The following is a 14,708-nucleotide window of genomic DNA, read 5'->3' as shown; positions in this document are numbered from 1 at the left end:
TGTAGGCAAGCCAAAGCAGAGTCACAGAGCACCACTGCCAGTACAAGGTCTGAAGCATAGTGGTGTCTGCATTAGGAAGATAACAGGAAAAAATTCCCTGGGATGTAGGCAAATGGAGACTACAGGCAGCTACCTAGAGGGACTTGGGGCACTTTTCCCAGTTCAAGACCTGTAGTGTCTGTTGTCCACATCAGGAAGGCTGAAGCATGAAGGTCACCAGGCCTGAGGTAAGACTGACAGGCCACCAAGGGACTGTGTGCTCTAGGCATACACTTGAGGTAGTGTACCACGGGATGTTCCCCGACACACACATACTGGTAGACACTGAAGCAGGGGCAAAACAATGAAGCCTATCGGAACCAAGAAGAAAAGTGCCCTCTCTCCTGCAATATATTTCCAGCCTCCTCCACTAGTAAAACATAACATCATGCTCACTATACAGAAGAAATACTTAAAAAGTCAATCCATTTTTACCAAGCAGGAACTAAAGAGTGAATATGGAATTAAGAGACAATAAATTGATAACAGGCACACTTGCAAAGAAACAAGAAAAAGTTATCTGAAGCTAAGAGGAAAAGCCTTCAGTAGAAATCAACCTTAGTAATAAACATCAGAATTAGCAAAGACTTTGCAGCAGCTGATATAAATATGTTCAGGACTTAAAGGAAAAGATGTCATAATGACTGAATAGATGAGAAATGCCAGCTAAGAAGTGGACATTACAAAAAAGAACTAAGGGAAATAAAATATCAGAAATGAAAAAATATATACAGAAATGAACAAATATATACTTAACAGCATATTAAAGAGAAGAAATGGTCGAAAAACTTGAAGACAGATCAATAGAAATGATCAAATCTGAAGAACAGAGAGAAAAATGAAAAAAAAATAAATAGAGCCTCAGTAGCCTATGGGTCTAATATCAATGGGTCTAACATATGGTAATTGGAGTCTCAGAAGGAGAAAAGATAGAAAAAATATATGTATTTGAAGAAATAATGAAAAACATCAATGTAGAGATTCAAGTGTCTCAGCAAACTCCAGATAGATACAAGGAAAACTGCACCTACCAAAATCTTAAACTCCTGAAAACTAAAGATAGAAAATCTTAAAATCAGCTAGAGAACAGGTATATTCCACAATACACACAGGAGAAAAATAACACAAATGACAGATTGTTTTTCATCAGAGGCGGGGAAATATGGAGGCCAGAAAACAATGGAATGGAGTCTTTAAAGTGCTGGAAGAAAATAAAAACTGCCAACCCAGACATTTTTAGATAAACAAAAACTGAGAGACTGTGTCATGAATAGGCTTGTACTATAAAACATGTTAAAGGAAGTTCTTCTGACTGAAGTGAAACAGCATCAAATAAAAATTTTAATTGAAAGGGAGAAATACAAAGCACTGCAAATAGTAAATATTTGGATAAATATAAAAGATTATTTTTTCTTCCTTTAAGTTATTTGAAAGACAATTGTTTAAAGCAAAATTGATAACATTGTATTATGAGGTTTCTCATCTACATAAATGTAAAATATATGACAATAATAGCACAAAGGATGGGGTGGCATAAATAGAATTATATTGTTGCAAATTCTATTTTGAATGAAATGATACAGTATTAACTCTAAATAGACTGTCATAAATTAGGATGCAGAGTATACTCTTTAGAGCAACCAATAAAAATTACTAAGAGATATATCTAAAAAAATGTAGGAATCTAAATGGAATACTCAAATATATTTGATTAGCTCATATGAAGACAATAAAAATAGGAACAGAGGATGGGACACATAGAAAAGAAATAGGAAAATGTAGACCTAAGTCCAACTCTATCAATAATTACATTAAATGTACAGAGATTATACAATCCAATTAAAAGGCATGGAACTATTCAGCTAGATTTAAAAAAATTAAAAAGACCCAATTATATTCTCTCTATAAGAGATAGGTTAACATACAATTTATGTCTGAATAGATATTTCCCAATTCCAATAATGAAATTGGAAGCATTCCTGGTTTTAACTAAATATATTTTAGATACTTCAAATTCAATTAAATTTTTAACAATTTCCTCTAAGGGTCACAACCCACTGAACAGATGGAAATTGAGGCTCTCATGAGACAAACTTGCTTCTGCTGATGCCAATTGATTATTCATTCACATAACTTCCTGCCCCCTCTGTATCAATATGCATTAAAATGTCATATTTAAACTTCAAACATGATCTAATATCTAAAACCACTTTTTAAGCATATAAAATCATGGTTTAAAGCATATAAAATCAATGAAGACAGTTAAATATACAAAGCATTGGACTGAGAACCAAATGTTCCACAGCGGCACTTTCTGCTAATTTAGAGGCAACAAGGAGTGGTTAGAGACCTGGGGTACAGGGAGTCCCACCGACCTTCCTTTGACCACTGTCTCCTCTTACTAGTGTTGAGATCTGAGACAAGTGAGCTTACTTTTGTTTTTCTTACTTGTTCCCTTCTATGTTTAGGAAGATGACTACAAGCCAGACTGTCTAGGTTCTAATCAAACCACCTCCTTCTAATTAATTAACTTTGCACAAATTACTTAACTTCTCTATGCCTTAGCTTCTTCATCTATAAAATGAGTACAACAGCCCCAACCTTATATGGTTTAGGTTTACGAGGTTGATGAAGTGAATATTTGTAGAAATTTTAGAACAAGGCCTGGCACATAGAAAAAATCATGTAACTGTCTGCTAAATAAAAAAATGCCTTCCTCATTGGGTTCTTGTAATGATTAATTAAGACGATTTAAATAAATCACTTACCACTGTGTCTGACAAACAGTAAGTACTCAGCAGGAGTTCCTATTACTTTCACTGGAGGTGCTATGGATGATGGTGGCTGGCCTTCAGTAATCGTCTTGCTAGTACGCTCCCTACCATGCACTAAGGAGGGCCTCTCTGCTAATTCATAATGCGAGTTGACAGCCTTTATGGTTTTTTTCTCCTTTTATAGACTATATCATGAAGTATCAAAGTAGTGGTAATGGAAAATTTGTTTACAAGGAGATACACTAAGAAATTAAAAAATAAGTGTGTCAGGAGGGGTTAAAGGAGAAGTAACACTAATAGATATAAATTTGTAACCGTGTGTCTACGACCATGCCACCATGAACACCCCTGATCCTCTCTGATCTCAGAAGCTAAGCAGGGTCGGGCCTGGTTAGTACTTGGATGGGAGACCACCTAGGAAGACCAGGTGCTGTAGGTGTTAAAAAAAGAAAAAAAAAAAAGTTGTAACTGTGAAGACTGTTGATGAAAATGTCAGTGAAGAAGTAAAGCTTTAGGAATTGCTACTTTTGGAGTGGTTATAACTTAAGTTGTAACTTAACTTCCCTATGCCTTAGCTTCCTCATGGAGTAGGAAAGAACGCTTTAGAAGACCTTGGTCTACAGACTGGCAGCAACAGCATTCCCTGAGAGCTTGTCAGAAATGCAGCTTCTTGGACCTGACCAGAATCAGAATCAACTAGATCCCCAGTAGATTCTTACGCAAATTAAAAATTGAGAAGTGTTGTTGTATAATACTTCCACTTTCCATGTTTTTCCCTGGAGTTTATTTTGAATATATCATATTAACAATCTTGAGATTTGAGTAATATTATGTCTTTTTAGAGTGATATACTTTCCTCTGATGATGCAACTTTAAAATTTGGCTCTATGCATAATTTTATTGTATCCTCGGGCCAATTTTTCTAATCAAAAGCCCCTTATAGTTTTATAATGCAAATTACTGTGGAAAGAGTCAGCAAGCAGGTTTCCAGTATTTATCACCGGCACTTCTCAGTTTCATTACATGAGGGTTGCACTTTTTTTTAAATCATCTCTGAATCTCTAGAGCTCAGAATTTCATCACTTTTCATAGTTTATCCTTGCTCAGTCTGAAGATGAGAAATGAAAGATGAAATCAGGTCCCTGGTTCATGCTTCTTCTGTTCTAATGAAGTCACAACTCACCGACTTTTAAAATAGAATGTTTCGAGAGTAAATATTGTATTTGGATCTATCTGAAGATCTAAAATATTTCTATTGAAACTCTCTGTGAGAAAATATTTTAGATATGAAACATCTGTTTTTGGTCATTTCAGTTAAAGACTAATATTTGCACAGGGCAGGGAGGCCCATGATGATATCGTGTTGTTCTAATTACATTATTTCCATGATGTAGTATTCCTGAAGGATTGGGTATTCATCCCATTAACATGGTTGAAACATTCTCACAAAGTATTTGGGAATATGTACATCTGCAAAAATGCAAAACTTACTTTCTTACTTCCTTTCTCTTTCCTTTTGGTGACAGAGGATGAAGAGGGTATGGCTGGGGTTGGTTACAGCTGTGGAAACACTGTAGGTGCTCAATGTCAGGGGTAAGTGCCTGGGAGGAGTCAAGGGAGACAGGAGTACTGGCCTCAGCATTTCCCAGGGGGGTGGTTACCACCAGTGGGTCTTTCATGGCCTCGAGTGAAGATGACTAAGGGACCTGCCACTGACTTTGGTGTGGAGGTGGGGGCATCCAGTCCTCACCTTTTGCAGACTGAGGGGTCTGAAAGTCACATCCTCCAGTCCAACTTTCCTTGTGCAGAATCCTGGAGCTCAAGAACTCGTGATCAAACCTTTAGGCTTTCAACCTCAACTGCACAATTAGAGTCACCCAGGGAGCTTTAAAAGTTACTGATGCCCAAGTTTCACCGCAGACATTCTGATTTAGTTGTCCTGAGGTATGACCCGAGCATAGACATGTGACCAATGTGCAGTCACACAACCCTTAGGACTCCTCCCCTGTCCCTTCCTCAAGACACCCCCTCCTGCCCTGTTCCAGCTTTTCTGATCTTTAAATTCCTTCTCTCCCTCCCTGGAATTGCCACCTCAGCAACTTTCTGAGGCTAAGTCTTTTTGCCTGCAGTGAATGAGTCCTCGCCCGGTCTCTTTGGTTTTAGAATTGTGTCCCTCCAAAACTCCTATGTTGAAGTCCTATTCAATACCTCGGAATGTGACTGTATTTGGAGATGGGACCTTTAAAGAAGGTAAGCATGGTAAAATGTGTTCATACAGTGGACTTTGATCCAATGTGGTGAATTTATAAAAAGAGGCAATTAGGCCACAGAAAGGCATAGAGGGAAAACCACATAAGATGGCAGAAGAATGTCATCTACAAGCCAAAGAAAGAGGCCCTCAGGAGAAATCAACTCTGCTGACACTTTATCTTGGACTTCCAGCCTGTAGAACTGTGAGGAAGCAAATTTTTGTGTGAGCCACCCAGTCCATGGTACTTGTTATGGCAGCCTGAGTTGACAGAAATTTTTCCACACAGGGTACCTTGTGAGTCATGATCCTCCTCACCATAGAGGTGGATTCTGCTGGGTATGTGGATTACTCTTTAATATCTGAGAGGGCTTTTTGCACACAGAGGAACACCCACAGTGATATGAATTTTGCTTAATGCTCAATGGATTGAGCATGTTGGCATTAATATAAAATTTGGTTAAAGTCCCTTAATTTAAACTGAAATTGCAAACCCAATATGATTTATTCTTTTGAACACTTCAACACCTTAAACAGCAGATAAAATACACAAATACAATAACAAAACTTATTATAATGTTTAACTTTAAACTGTTCTAAATATCAAATACCATATGTTAAATTTTATTTCTTCATTAAAATTGTTATACCTCCCTGGGACTACAGATGAATTTATTTTGATATCTCTTAATGTTTCAGTAATATTAGTTTGGTCACAATCTTCAACAGACCCCAAAACTCACTGAGGTTCTGAATTTTTTTAAATTTCTTGGTTGGGGCACAAAATTCAGTTTTTTTTTCTCTCAAAGTGATTTAAATCCAAGCCAATAGTTCCAAGACCAAGCCTCTTTTTCTTATTGTAAAACTTAGTTGTTAGGTTACTCTTTTTTCTAGAAGGGTAGTCTCAGGGACATACACATGGGATCTTTTGTGACGAGCAGATGAATAGAAAGAGACAGGAAAGCTTCTCTTCTCCTTGGGCTAATTTTACACCCCTCCAGAGAGGCTAAAAGCAACTACAGGTGGTCAAGAGGGGCTTTGTGAGATCAGACCCAAGCTGAGCTGCTCTTGGGCTCCTGCAACAAAGCACAGCCCAGAGTCAGAAGGAAGGCTCCTCTTGACCATGGCAATGATGAGGATGATGACAGCCTTTTATTACCTATTTACGTTGTGCCAGTCGCTGTGCTCCTCCTTTAGATATATATTATTTCACTTAATAGTCCTCAAAATAATCTTTTGAGTGAGGTATTATCATTATTGTATAGATCAGGAAACTACAGCTTAGTGAGATTAGGTGATATCTAGCAAGTAGTGGGCAGGGATTTGACCTGCTAAATTTTTTTTAACTTAAACTTTGTATTTGAAGTAAAATACATGTGCTGAAAGTGTTATCATAAGCATACCAACTGATGAATTATTGCAAAGTGAATGACCTGTTATGTGTGTATCAGGGAAACAGAATGTTACTAGCATCCCAGAAACCTTCCTCATGCCCGCTCTTGATCACCACCAGCCCATCTCCCCCAAAGCTTAGCCACTACCCTGACTTCTAACACTACAGATTAGCTTTGTCTTTTTTTTAACTTTATATAAATCAAGTCATATAGTATGTCCTCTTTTGTGCCTAGTTTTCTTTCTATTAAACATTATATGGTGAGCTTCCCCTCCCCCAATGTTGTATGTAGCAATATTGCATTTATTTACCATTACTGTATAGTAATATGTGAGTATAACAAAATTTATTTATTCTACCTTTGATGGGCATTTAGATCATAAAAATGCTGCTATGGACACTCCTGTAAAGGTCTTTTGGCAAAACTGTGAAGATACTTTTGTTGGCTGTGGTTGGAATGGGTACATCCAAGGATATGGGCACATTCAGCTTTAGGAGATTTCACATGCACCACATCATATCAGAGAGTACATAATAGCAACATGACTTATTATTGGTGATGTTAACCAGTTTCTAAGGTCATGTCTGCCAGTTTTCTCTACTGCGAAGTTACTATTTTTTCTTTTCCATACTCAGTTCAGTAGGAGCGAGTCACTAAGGCCAGCTCACACTCAAGAGGGAGAAAATTAAGCTCCATCTCCTGGAGGAAAGACTATGAAAGGCTTTGTAGGCTTAAAACCACCACAGATACTTTGAGGCTTTGTTTTTCCTAAATGTAACATCCACTAATATTAGAATTCATCAGTAGATCTTGCTTGCAGTAGTTATTATTGTGGTATTTTAGTGGTAATTTTCCATTTTCTTCATTCCTTCTAGAAGGAAAATTTGTCCCTCCTTCATTTATTTATATCAATATAGAAGCATATTTATTTTATTTCTGGGATTATAATCTGATACTATTATTATTTTGTTGCTGAAATTATTCCAACTTTGGCCATTGCAAGCTCTTTTAATTGGTTCCTATGTGACTTTGACATACATCATCTTTTTTTAAAGCACTTTTTCTTTCTTCTTTCTTCCTAAATAGCTTCATTGATGTATTATTTATATGCCACAAATTTACCTGTTTTATGTGCATGTTCAACTTTAGAGGATTTCATGCTCATCACATCATATTAAAGGTACATACTATTAATATAATTTTTAGTATATTGAGTAGTGCAGCCATTAGGACAATTTAATTTTCAAATATTCCCATCATCCCCAAAAGAAACCTCATGCTCATCTGCAGTCTGTCCCCATTCCTATTCTCGGCTCTAGGCAATCACTAATATACTTTATGTCTCTATAGATTTGTCTTTTCTGGGTACTTCCTTACTTTCTGGCACTGTGGAATGCTCTAGGCTCATGTTGTAGTTTCTCTGCCCTCGAAACAACTCTTTCTTCAAGGAACACTGGTTCTGTTTGCTGGAGAATAGCATTTAGAACCAAGATCTGGGTGCTAGGTATACTTGTTGCTACTTGAGCTTCTTGCTTCCAGCTTCTCAGTGGACAGAGGTAGGAAATACATGTACATTTACTAACCCATGTATACACACATATCTGCATTTATTTGTTCTTTCTCTCTGTACACATATTAATATAAATATAAGTTCATGCTGATACCTGTGACTATAACCCAACACCACTGGGTTCATTCTAGCCTTTCCCCTTGCTTATTTGTAATTTCTTTCTCTAACAGTGAGAAACCTGGCTTTCCTTATTTAGAATATATTTTCTTATTCAATTTATATATATATGTGTATTGGGTTGATTGGTACGCTCAGAAAGCTAGGTCCATGTCCTAACCACTGGAAGCTGTGAATGTAACCTCACTTGAAAAAAGATCTCAAAATCCTTATCATGGATTATCTGGGTGGGCCCTAAACCCAATGACAAGTGTCCTTACAAGACACACACAGAGGAGAGACCCAGAGAGAAGAGCGCCAAGGGAAGAATAAAGAGAGTGCTGCAGGTTGTGGTGGGGATGTTAATGTTCTTCAAATATCAGTTGGTATTTTAAAAAAACCTATATTTTAATATCCGCCTTAAAATTTCTTTTAAATGCAACCTATTATTGTTCAATTTACAGTTTCAGTTCTCTAATTATGTTTGTGGACCCAGAAACAATTTTCCCTAGAAATCAAATCTGAGTTTATTTGAGGAAAACAAAACAAGAAAATGTAAAGCTTAATTTTAATAGTTTTTTAAAAACACTACTTAAATTAAATTTCATTGCTTACCTTCTGGGACTAAGATAAAAAAAATTAGATGTGCTATCTCTTTGGGGAGAGAAATGGACTGCCTGCATTTCTCTCATATATCAGATAACCAGTGTTTTTACAAGCTTTGTGCTCTTCCCCATGGAATTCTACAACATCTCTCAAGTTCAAGTGTAACTATTTTTTTTTTTTTAATGAAATGCTCCACATATAATTCCAAAATCCTCTTTCACATCTGGTAAATCAGAAAAAAATTTGTTAAAACTCACAAAACATTCTCTATTAGCTAGTATGACATTTAGGAAGGTATATAAAATCTTTAAAGCATCTAGAGCATGATTTAATATATTACTTTACTGTGATGCAATGAAACTGGTGGAGCAATTTTCCATGATATGGCCAATTCAGTCATTATTACAATAGGGATGTGATAAATATAAAGCATTTCCTCTAGTGCTTATTAACTCATTAGGAAAGTGGATGTTCTGGTTAGTACAAGCTTTGGTTGCACTTAACAGAAGCTGATTATAGTAGCTTAACTAAATAAGGAGTTTATTTACTCAATGTAATAAGAGTCTGGGGTAGGTGTGCAAAGCTGGTGAAGCCACTTGAGAAAGCAGGTCCCTTCTTCCCTCCTGCTCCACCATCTTTAGCACAGTCACAAATGGCTGCTCAATCTCCATGATGTATCATCACAATCTGAACAAGGGGGAGGATAGGTTAAAGGCAGGAAGCTTATGCCAGCTGAGCTGTCCTTTTTTAATAAATCAAGAAATAAGTAGTTTTCCATAAAATAACTTCTGTTTTAGCTCACTGGCCAATGGATTAGAGGGTCACCCTAGCTGGAAGGGCATTTTTGGAAGAATTTTAAATTGAATTTGTTAACCAACCCCACCCCCTCCGCCGCCCCCAAGCAAATTTACTTGTGAGGAAGAACAATAGATAACCAGGTAGACAAACTGGCAATGTCTATCTAGCACATTTGGTTAATTAAGTACCATACTTTACATTTTTAATCTTGCTGTTAGACATTTTTCTAAAAATATATTTATCCATTTTCAGGCCTTTGAAAGTTCATCACCATATAAATCACAACTAAATTTTCTATTGATTATTGTTTCTCAACTTACTTGATTTTTAATAAGAATGGATAACTTATGATGGATGGACTATTGCATAGTCATTACAAATAACGAATGTATGACAAAAGATTTGCACAAGCACTTCACACATAAAAAAATGCCCGAATGACTAACATATGAAAAAAATGCACACTTTTGTCATTGGGAATATGCAAATTAAAGCATAAGAATTTACTATTACGTACCCAGCAAAATGTTTAACCCATTTCCCATTTAGGGGAAAAAAAGTGCAACTTGATGCCAGCATTAATTTAATTTTACATAAGCACGCTCTTTGAGGCTGAAGCAAATCTGACTGGTTTTCAATATGAAAATAAAATATGAAAACTGTTCTTGGAGTTATTTCTAAATAGAACTTGTCTCTAATACTAATGTAACAGAAATATATACATAAATTGGATTCATCAGATGAATCTTCAGCTAACAACTCTTTGAGAACAATGTTAACATCATGGCTAGGAATGCTACGTTTTCTGGGATTGCCATTTTCAGCGATTGAGAATTACTATATTTTATAAATGGAAATATCACTACTAAAAACAGAATGCTATAAATAGAATGATGACATTTGTTTTCAAACACTATCAATATACTAGAGTGATGCAAAATAATAAAAGCGAGATATTTCATGGCAAACTTTGGGGGGAAGTTTAGGATTACAATATGCAAGTTATCTCTGGGTAAACATGTAGCCACAGGTGCCGCTGGCAAGTGTTCTCAGGGCAAATGGGAAATGAGTTAAAATTTTAAAAAGATATAATACCAAATGTTGGTGAGGATGGAAGCAACAGAAACCTTCATCCATTGCTGGTGCCAGGGTAAAATTGTATAATCTGTTTGGAATATCGTTTGCTTGTATCTACCAGATCTAAACCTATGAGCTAGCAATCCCACTCCTAGGTATATGCTTGCCTCTGATCACCAAAATACACGCACAAATATGTTTATATTAACAATAGCAAAAACCTAGAAACTAACCAAATATACACCAACAGAAGAACAGATAAATAAATTATAGCATAGTAATGTAATGGAGTACTATATAGAAATGAGAATTAACAAACTATAATTTGGTTGATTCTTACAAACATTTTTATGCAAAAGAACCCAGATACAGTCATATTAACTACTGTGTCACTCCATTCGCATAAAGTTCAAAAATGGACAAAATTATCCTATGACTTCTAAGAAGTCAGAAAAGTAGTTCAAATTCTGAGAGTAGTAACAAAATGGGCAGGAAGAAAAATCCTTGGCTCTTGTTATTGTCCTGTTATTTGATCTGGATGCTAGTTAACTGGGTAGATTCATTTAGTGAAAATTCATCAAGGTATATATTTGGTACATATGATTGGTTCACTCTTCTATATGTTTGTTATACTGCAGTAAAAAGAAGTTACAATTATATACTTCTGTTATAATGAAGGTGGTCCATCTTTTGTCTAAAGCCAAATCTATCCAACTGTGCTTTGGATTCCAGGTTTGTTTTTTTGTTTTTGTTTTAATGTTCCAGAGCCCTGAGGCATTATCTTCCTTTTTCTTTTAGATCTTTAACATCTCCTTCTCCGTAGTGCTTGCCTAAGCAGCAGCATTTAATCATGGTCAACACTCTCCAATTAAAACAATAACCATCACTCCCCTCCTTTTTATCCATGTGTTTTCTTTGGCTATTATTCTCTATCCTCTCCTTAAACTGTCAAAATTCCTGAATAAAGAAAGTTTCAGCGTTTCAGGCCCCTAACTTCCATTTTTTTCCCTTTATTCCTTGCAATTTGGTTCACTTTGCCACCATTCACCTAAATCTGTTTGCCAACTTTCTAAAACAGCCTCTCTGTTGATAATCCAATGAACACCTTCAATCCTCCCTATTTGATTTCTCAGCTTTATTTCCTGGGGCATTTATGACTTACAGGCTCCTGATTCCCCACCAACTTCTCCGGCCACTCACTCTGTTTTCATTATGAACTTTATATCCTCTACTCATTTTTGAAATGTTACCTTGAGTCCAGATGTCTCTTCTGAACTAGAGCTGTATATTTAACTGCTATGCAACATTTTCACTTAGATGTCTCACAAATACTGAAGAGTTAACAAAGCTTACTATCTCCCTCCTTAATGTTCATCTTTCCATACTCCTTGTCTCAGTAAATAACACCAGCCAGTACCCAAGCCTGAAACCCATGATCAATTCCTAATTTCAAATAAAGCACAGAAGATGCAACATTGTGGGTATGGTTTCTGCTTCTGGCATTATGGCGGACTAGATATTGTGGGGGAATCATTCTGCTGCAAAACAACTAGACATTGGATCAAAAACATTTTGATGTTTTGCTTAGCTCTCAGAAATTAGAAAATTTCAAAGACCCCTCTTTGTAACAAATAAAAAGAATTTTTTTTTCAAAAGCTAGAGCAGGGGTCTGTATGCAAGCTGAAGAGATGGAGCTGGTGTGAATGCAAACACCAACAGCAGCTGTGTGAGGAGGTGAATCATACTCATGCACTTTGGGGACACCTTTGAAAGGGTTAAAGTGGCCCCAGGTTGCTAGCGGATGTGAATCTTTGAAAGTGTCCATAATTTAAGCCATTAGAATTCCCACATGTCATAATCAAGGAAATATAAATTTGCAATCTAAGATCACCAAATACACAAGAAAATAAGCTGCTATGGGTGAGAGAGATAAAAAGTAACACAACTGTGGGATTGTCAGATACATTATATAGAATAACTAGGTAAGAAATGTTTAACGAAATAAAGTATAGAATCACAAAGATGGACAAGCAATAAGAAACTATCAGGAATGAGAAAGATCTGTATAACAATAAAATGGCATTTCTAAAAATAAAAAAGATTTTTAGAAATAAAAAGAACTCAATGTAGGGTTTTAACAACAGGTGAAACGTAGTTGAAAAGTGAACTGGAACATCCGGCTGAAGAAATTATCCAAAATGTAGCACAGATAGGTAAGATGGAAAATAAGAAAGAAACTAAGAGATACGGAGAACAGAAGAGGAAAAGAAAATATTTATTGATTGAAAATTTCCAGAAGTTATCACAGGTATAATCTATTTTTCCAAGCAGAGTAAAAGAAACCCAGGTAGAGATACATCATAGTGAAACTGTAGAACAGAAAGACAAAAAGATTCCAAAAGCAGCCAGAGAAAAAGAACAGATCATCCATAAAGATATAACAGCAATATTATTCTGAAAACCAGAATAATATCTTCAAAGTATCAGTCTTGCATTGCAGACCTGACCTATTTTTTTAAGAATGAAAATAATAGAAGGAATTTTCAGATGAACAAAAATAGAGAGTTTACCACCAAGACACCTCCATTAAAATAACTTCCAAAGATTTACTTTAGGAAGAGGATCATAGAATGATTGTCTGAGATATGAGAAGAAATGATAAGTAAATAAAATAGAAAACGTATATATCTATAAATACATATGTATAAACAAACATCTGTGTAAAATAATAGTCTGGAGAAGGGTGACCAAATTTAAAGTGTCCTAAAGTCCTTGTATTGTCTAAAGGTCCTTCGATTGCCTGAAGGAAGGATTCAAGATATTAAATTTAAAGCTTTGTTCTATTAAGTATGCATGGTAAAATTTCAAGGGTAACAGTAAAAGAATAGAAATTGAACATACAAATTTCGCATGAATTAAAAATTAAAGGCTAGATTGCCTGCTAATCGAAGAGGTAAAATCCAGCTATGTGAAGTTTACAACAGGCATCTAAAATTCAAGAACAGAGAAAGGAGTGGTGAGTGGGGAGAAAGGAGGAGAAAGAGGAGGGATAATAGAGGAAAGGGGGAGGGAGAGAGAAAAGCTATATCACATAAATATTAATAAAAAGCTGGCATAGTTACTTTAATTTTTGACATAATAGACTTTAAGATAAAAAGCAGTATTGGCGATAAAGAGGGCCACTGCTTAATGCAAAGGTTAAAATCATCAGAAATAAAATAACACAATTATAACTTGTATGTATCTAACTAAATAACCTCAAATTATAAAAAAGCAAAAAATCAGAATTTCAGGGTAAAATGAACAAATCCAGAATTGTAGGTTCTTCTTGTTCTTTATTGTAGAAATCATGAAATGAGTGAATACATTCAAAAGATAACATTTGTATCGCTGTGGGATTAAGGGTAATTTTTCTCTATTTCTAAACTTTCTTGATTGTTGTGACAATTTTACAATTAAAACATTTTTTTCAAAAAATGTATGGAGGTGAAAAACTTAGGTAATTGAGGGCTTAGGGTGGGCTTAGTTAATGATTGTGTTACTATTTTGGGGGTGGTTATATTCAATAGTTTAGTTCCTATGCCAATGTTTATCAGGTTGAATACATTTTAACAATTACAATTCCTTATTTCTTTGTATTTTGCTAAAATGTCAAATGATTTACTCTTGGACTTAAATGGTTCAAACATCCTTCACTGATATATTAAAAAATCTGATTTACCACAGTTTGTTTTCCAAATAATTTTGGAAAGAATGCAAAATAATGCACTCCAAATGTAAACATGTTATTACTGATTGTTAATGGCTAAATCATTATGGATATCTGTATCTGCTTCTGCCCAAACATTGCTATTATCACTGCATAGATTAGTTACCCATAAAAAAAGTGAGAAAGATACAAATTGGTAATTCTTTTCCTCATATTGATACTCCCTTGGACTTAATTTATATTGCTATTCCTTAAATTTAGTGTTCTACCTCTAGCTATACCTTTTGAAACATGTGTAAGCAATAATTATATGAAATAGGAACAGATCTTTATATAAAAAGAAAATAAGGCAGCATGCTAGACATTAGTTCTGAAGAAAAGAGGCACAGAATTATTT

General features: G+C 35.4%; 1 pseudogene; it reads left to right on the top strand.

Annotated features, from left to right (window-relative positions):
* Nucleotides 1–3,133: 3,133 nt before the first annotated feature.
* LOC112474507 lies at nt 3,134–3,252 on the top strand (annotated as a pseudogene).
* The last annotated feature ends 11,456 nt before the right edge of the window (nt 3,253–14,708 follow it).

Source organism: Pteropus alecto, unplaced genomic scaffold, assembly GCF_000325575.1.
Source record: "Pteropus alecto unplaced genomic scaffold, ASM32557v1 scaffold239, whole genome shotgun sequence".
NCBI lineage: Eukaryota > Metazoa > Chordata > Mammalia > Chiroptera > Pteropodidae > Pteropus > Pteropus alecto.
Note: the sequence above shows the minus strand (reverse complement) of the source record. Positions and strands in the feature narration are given on the sequence as shown.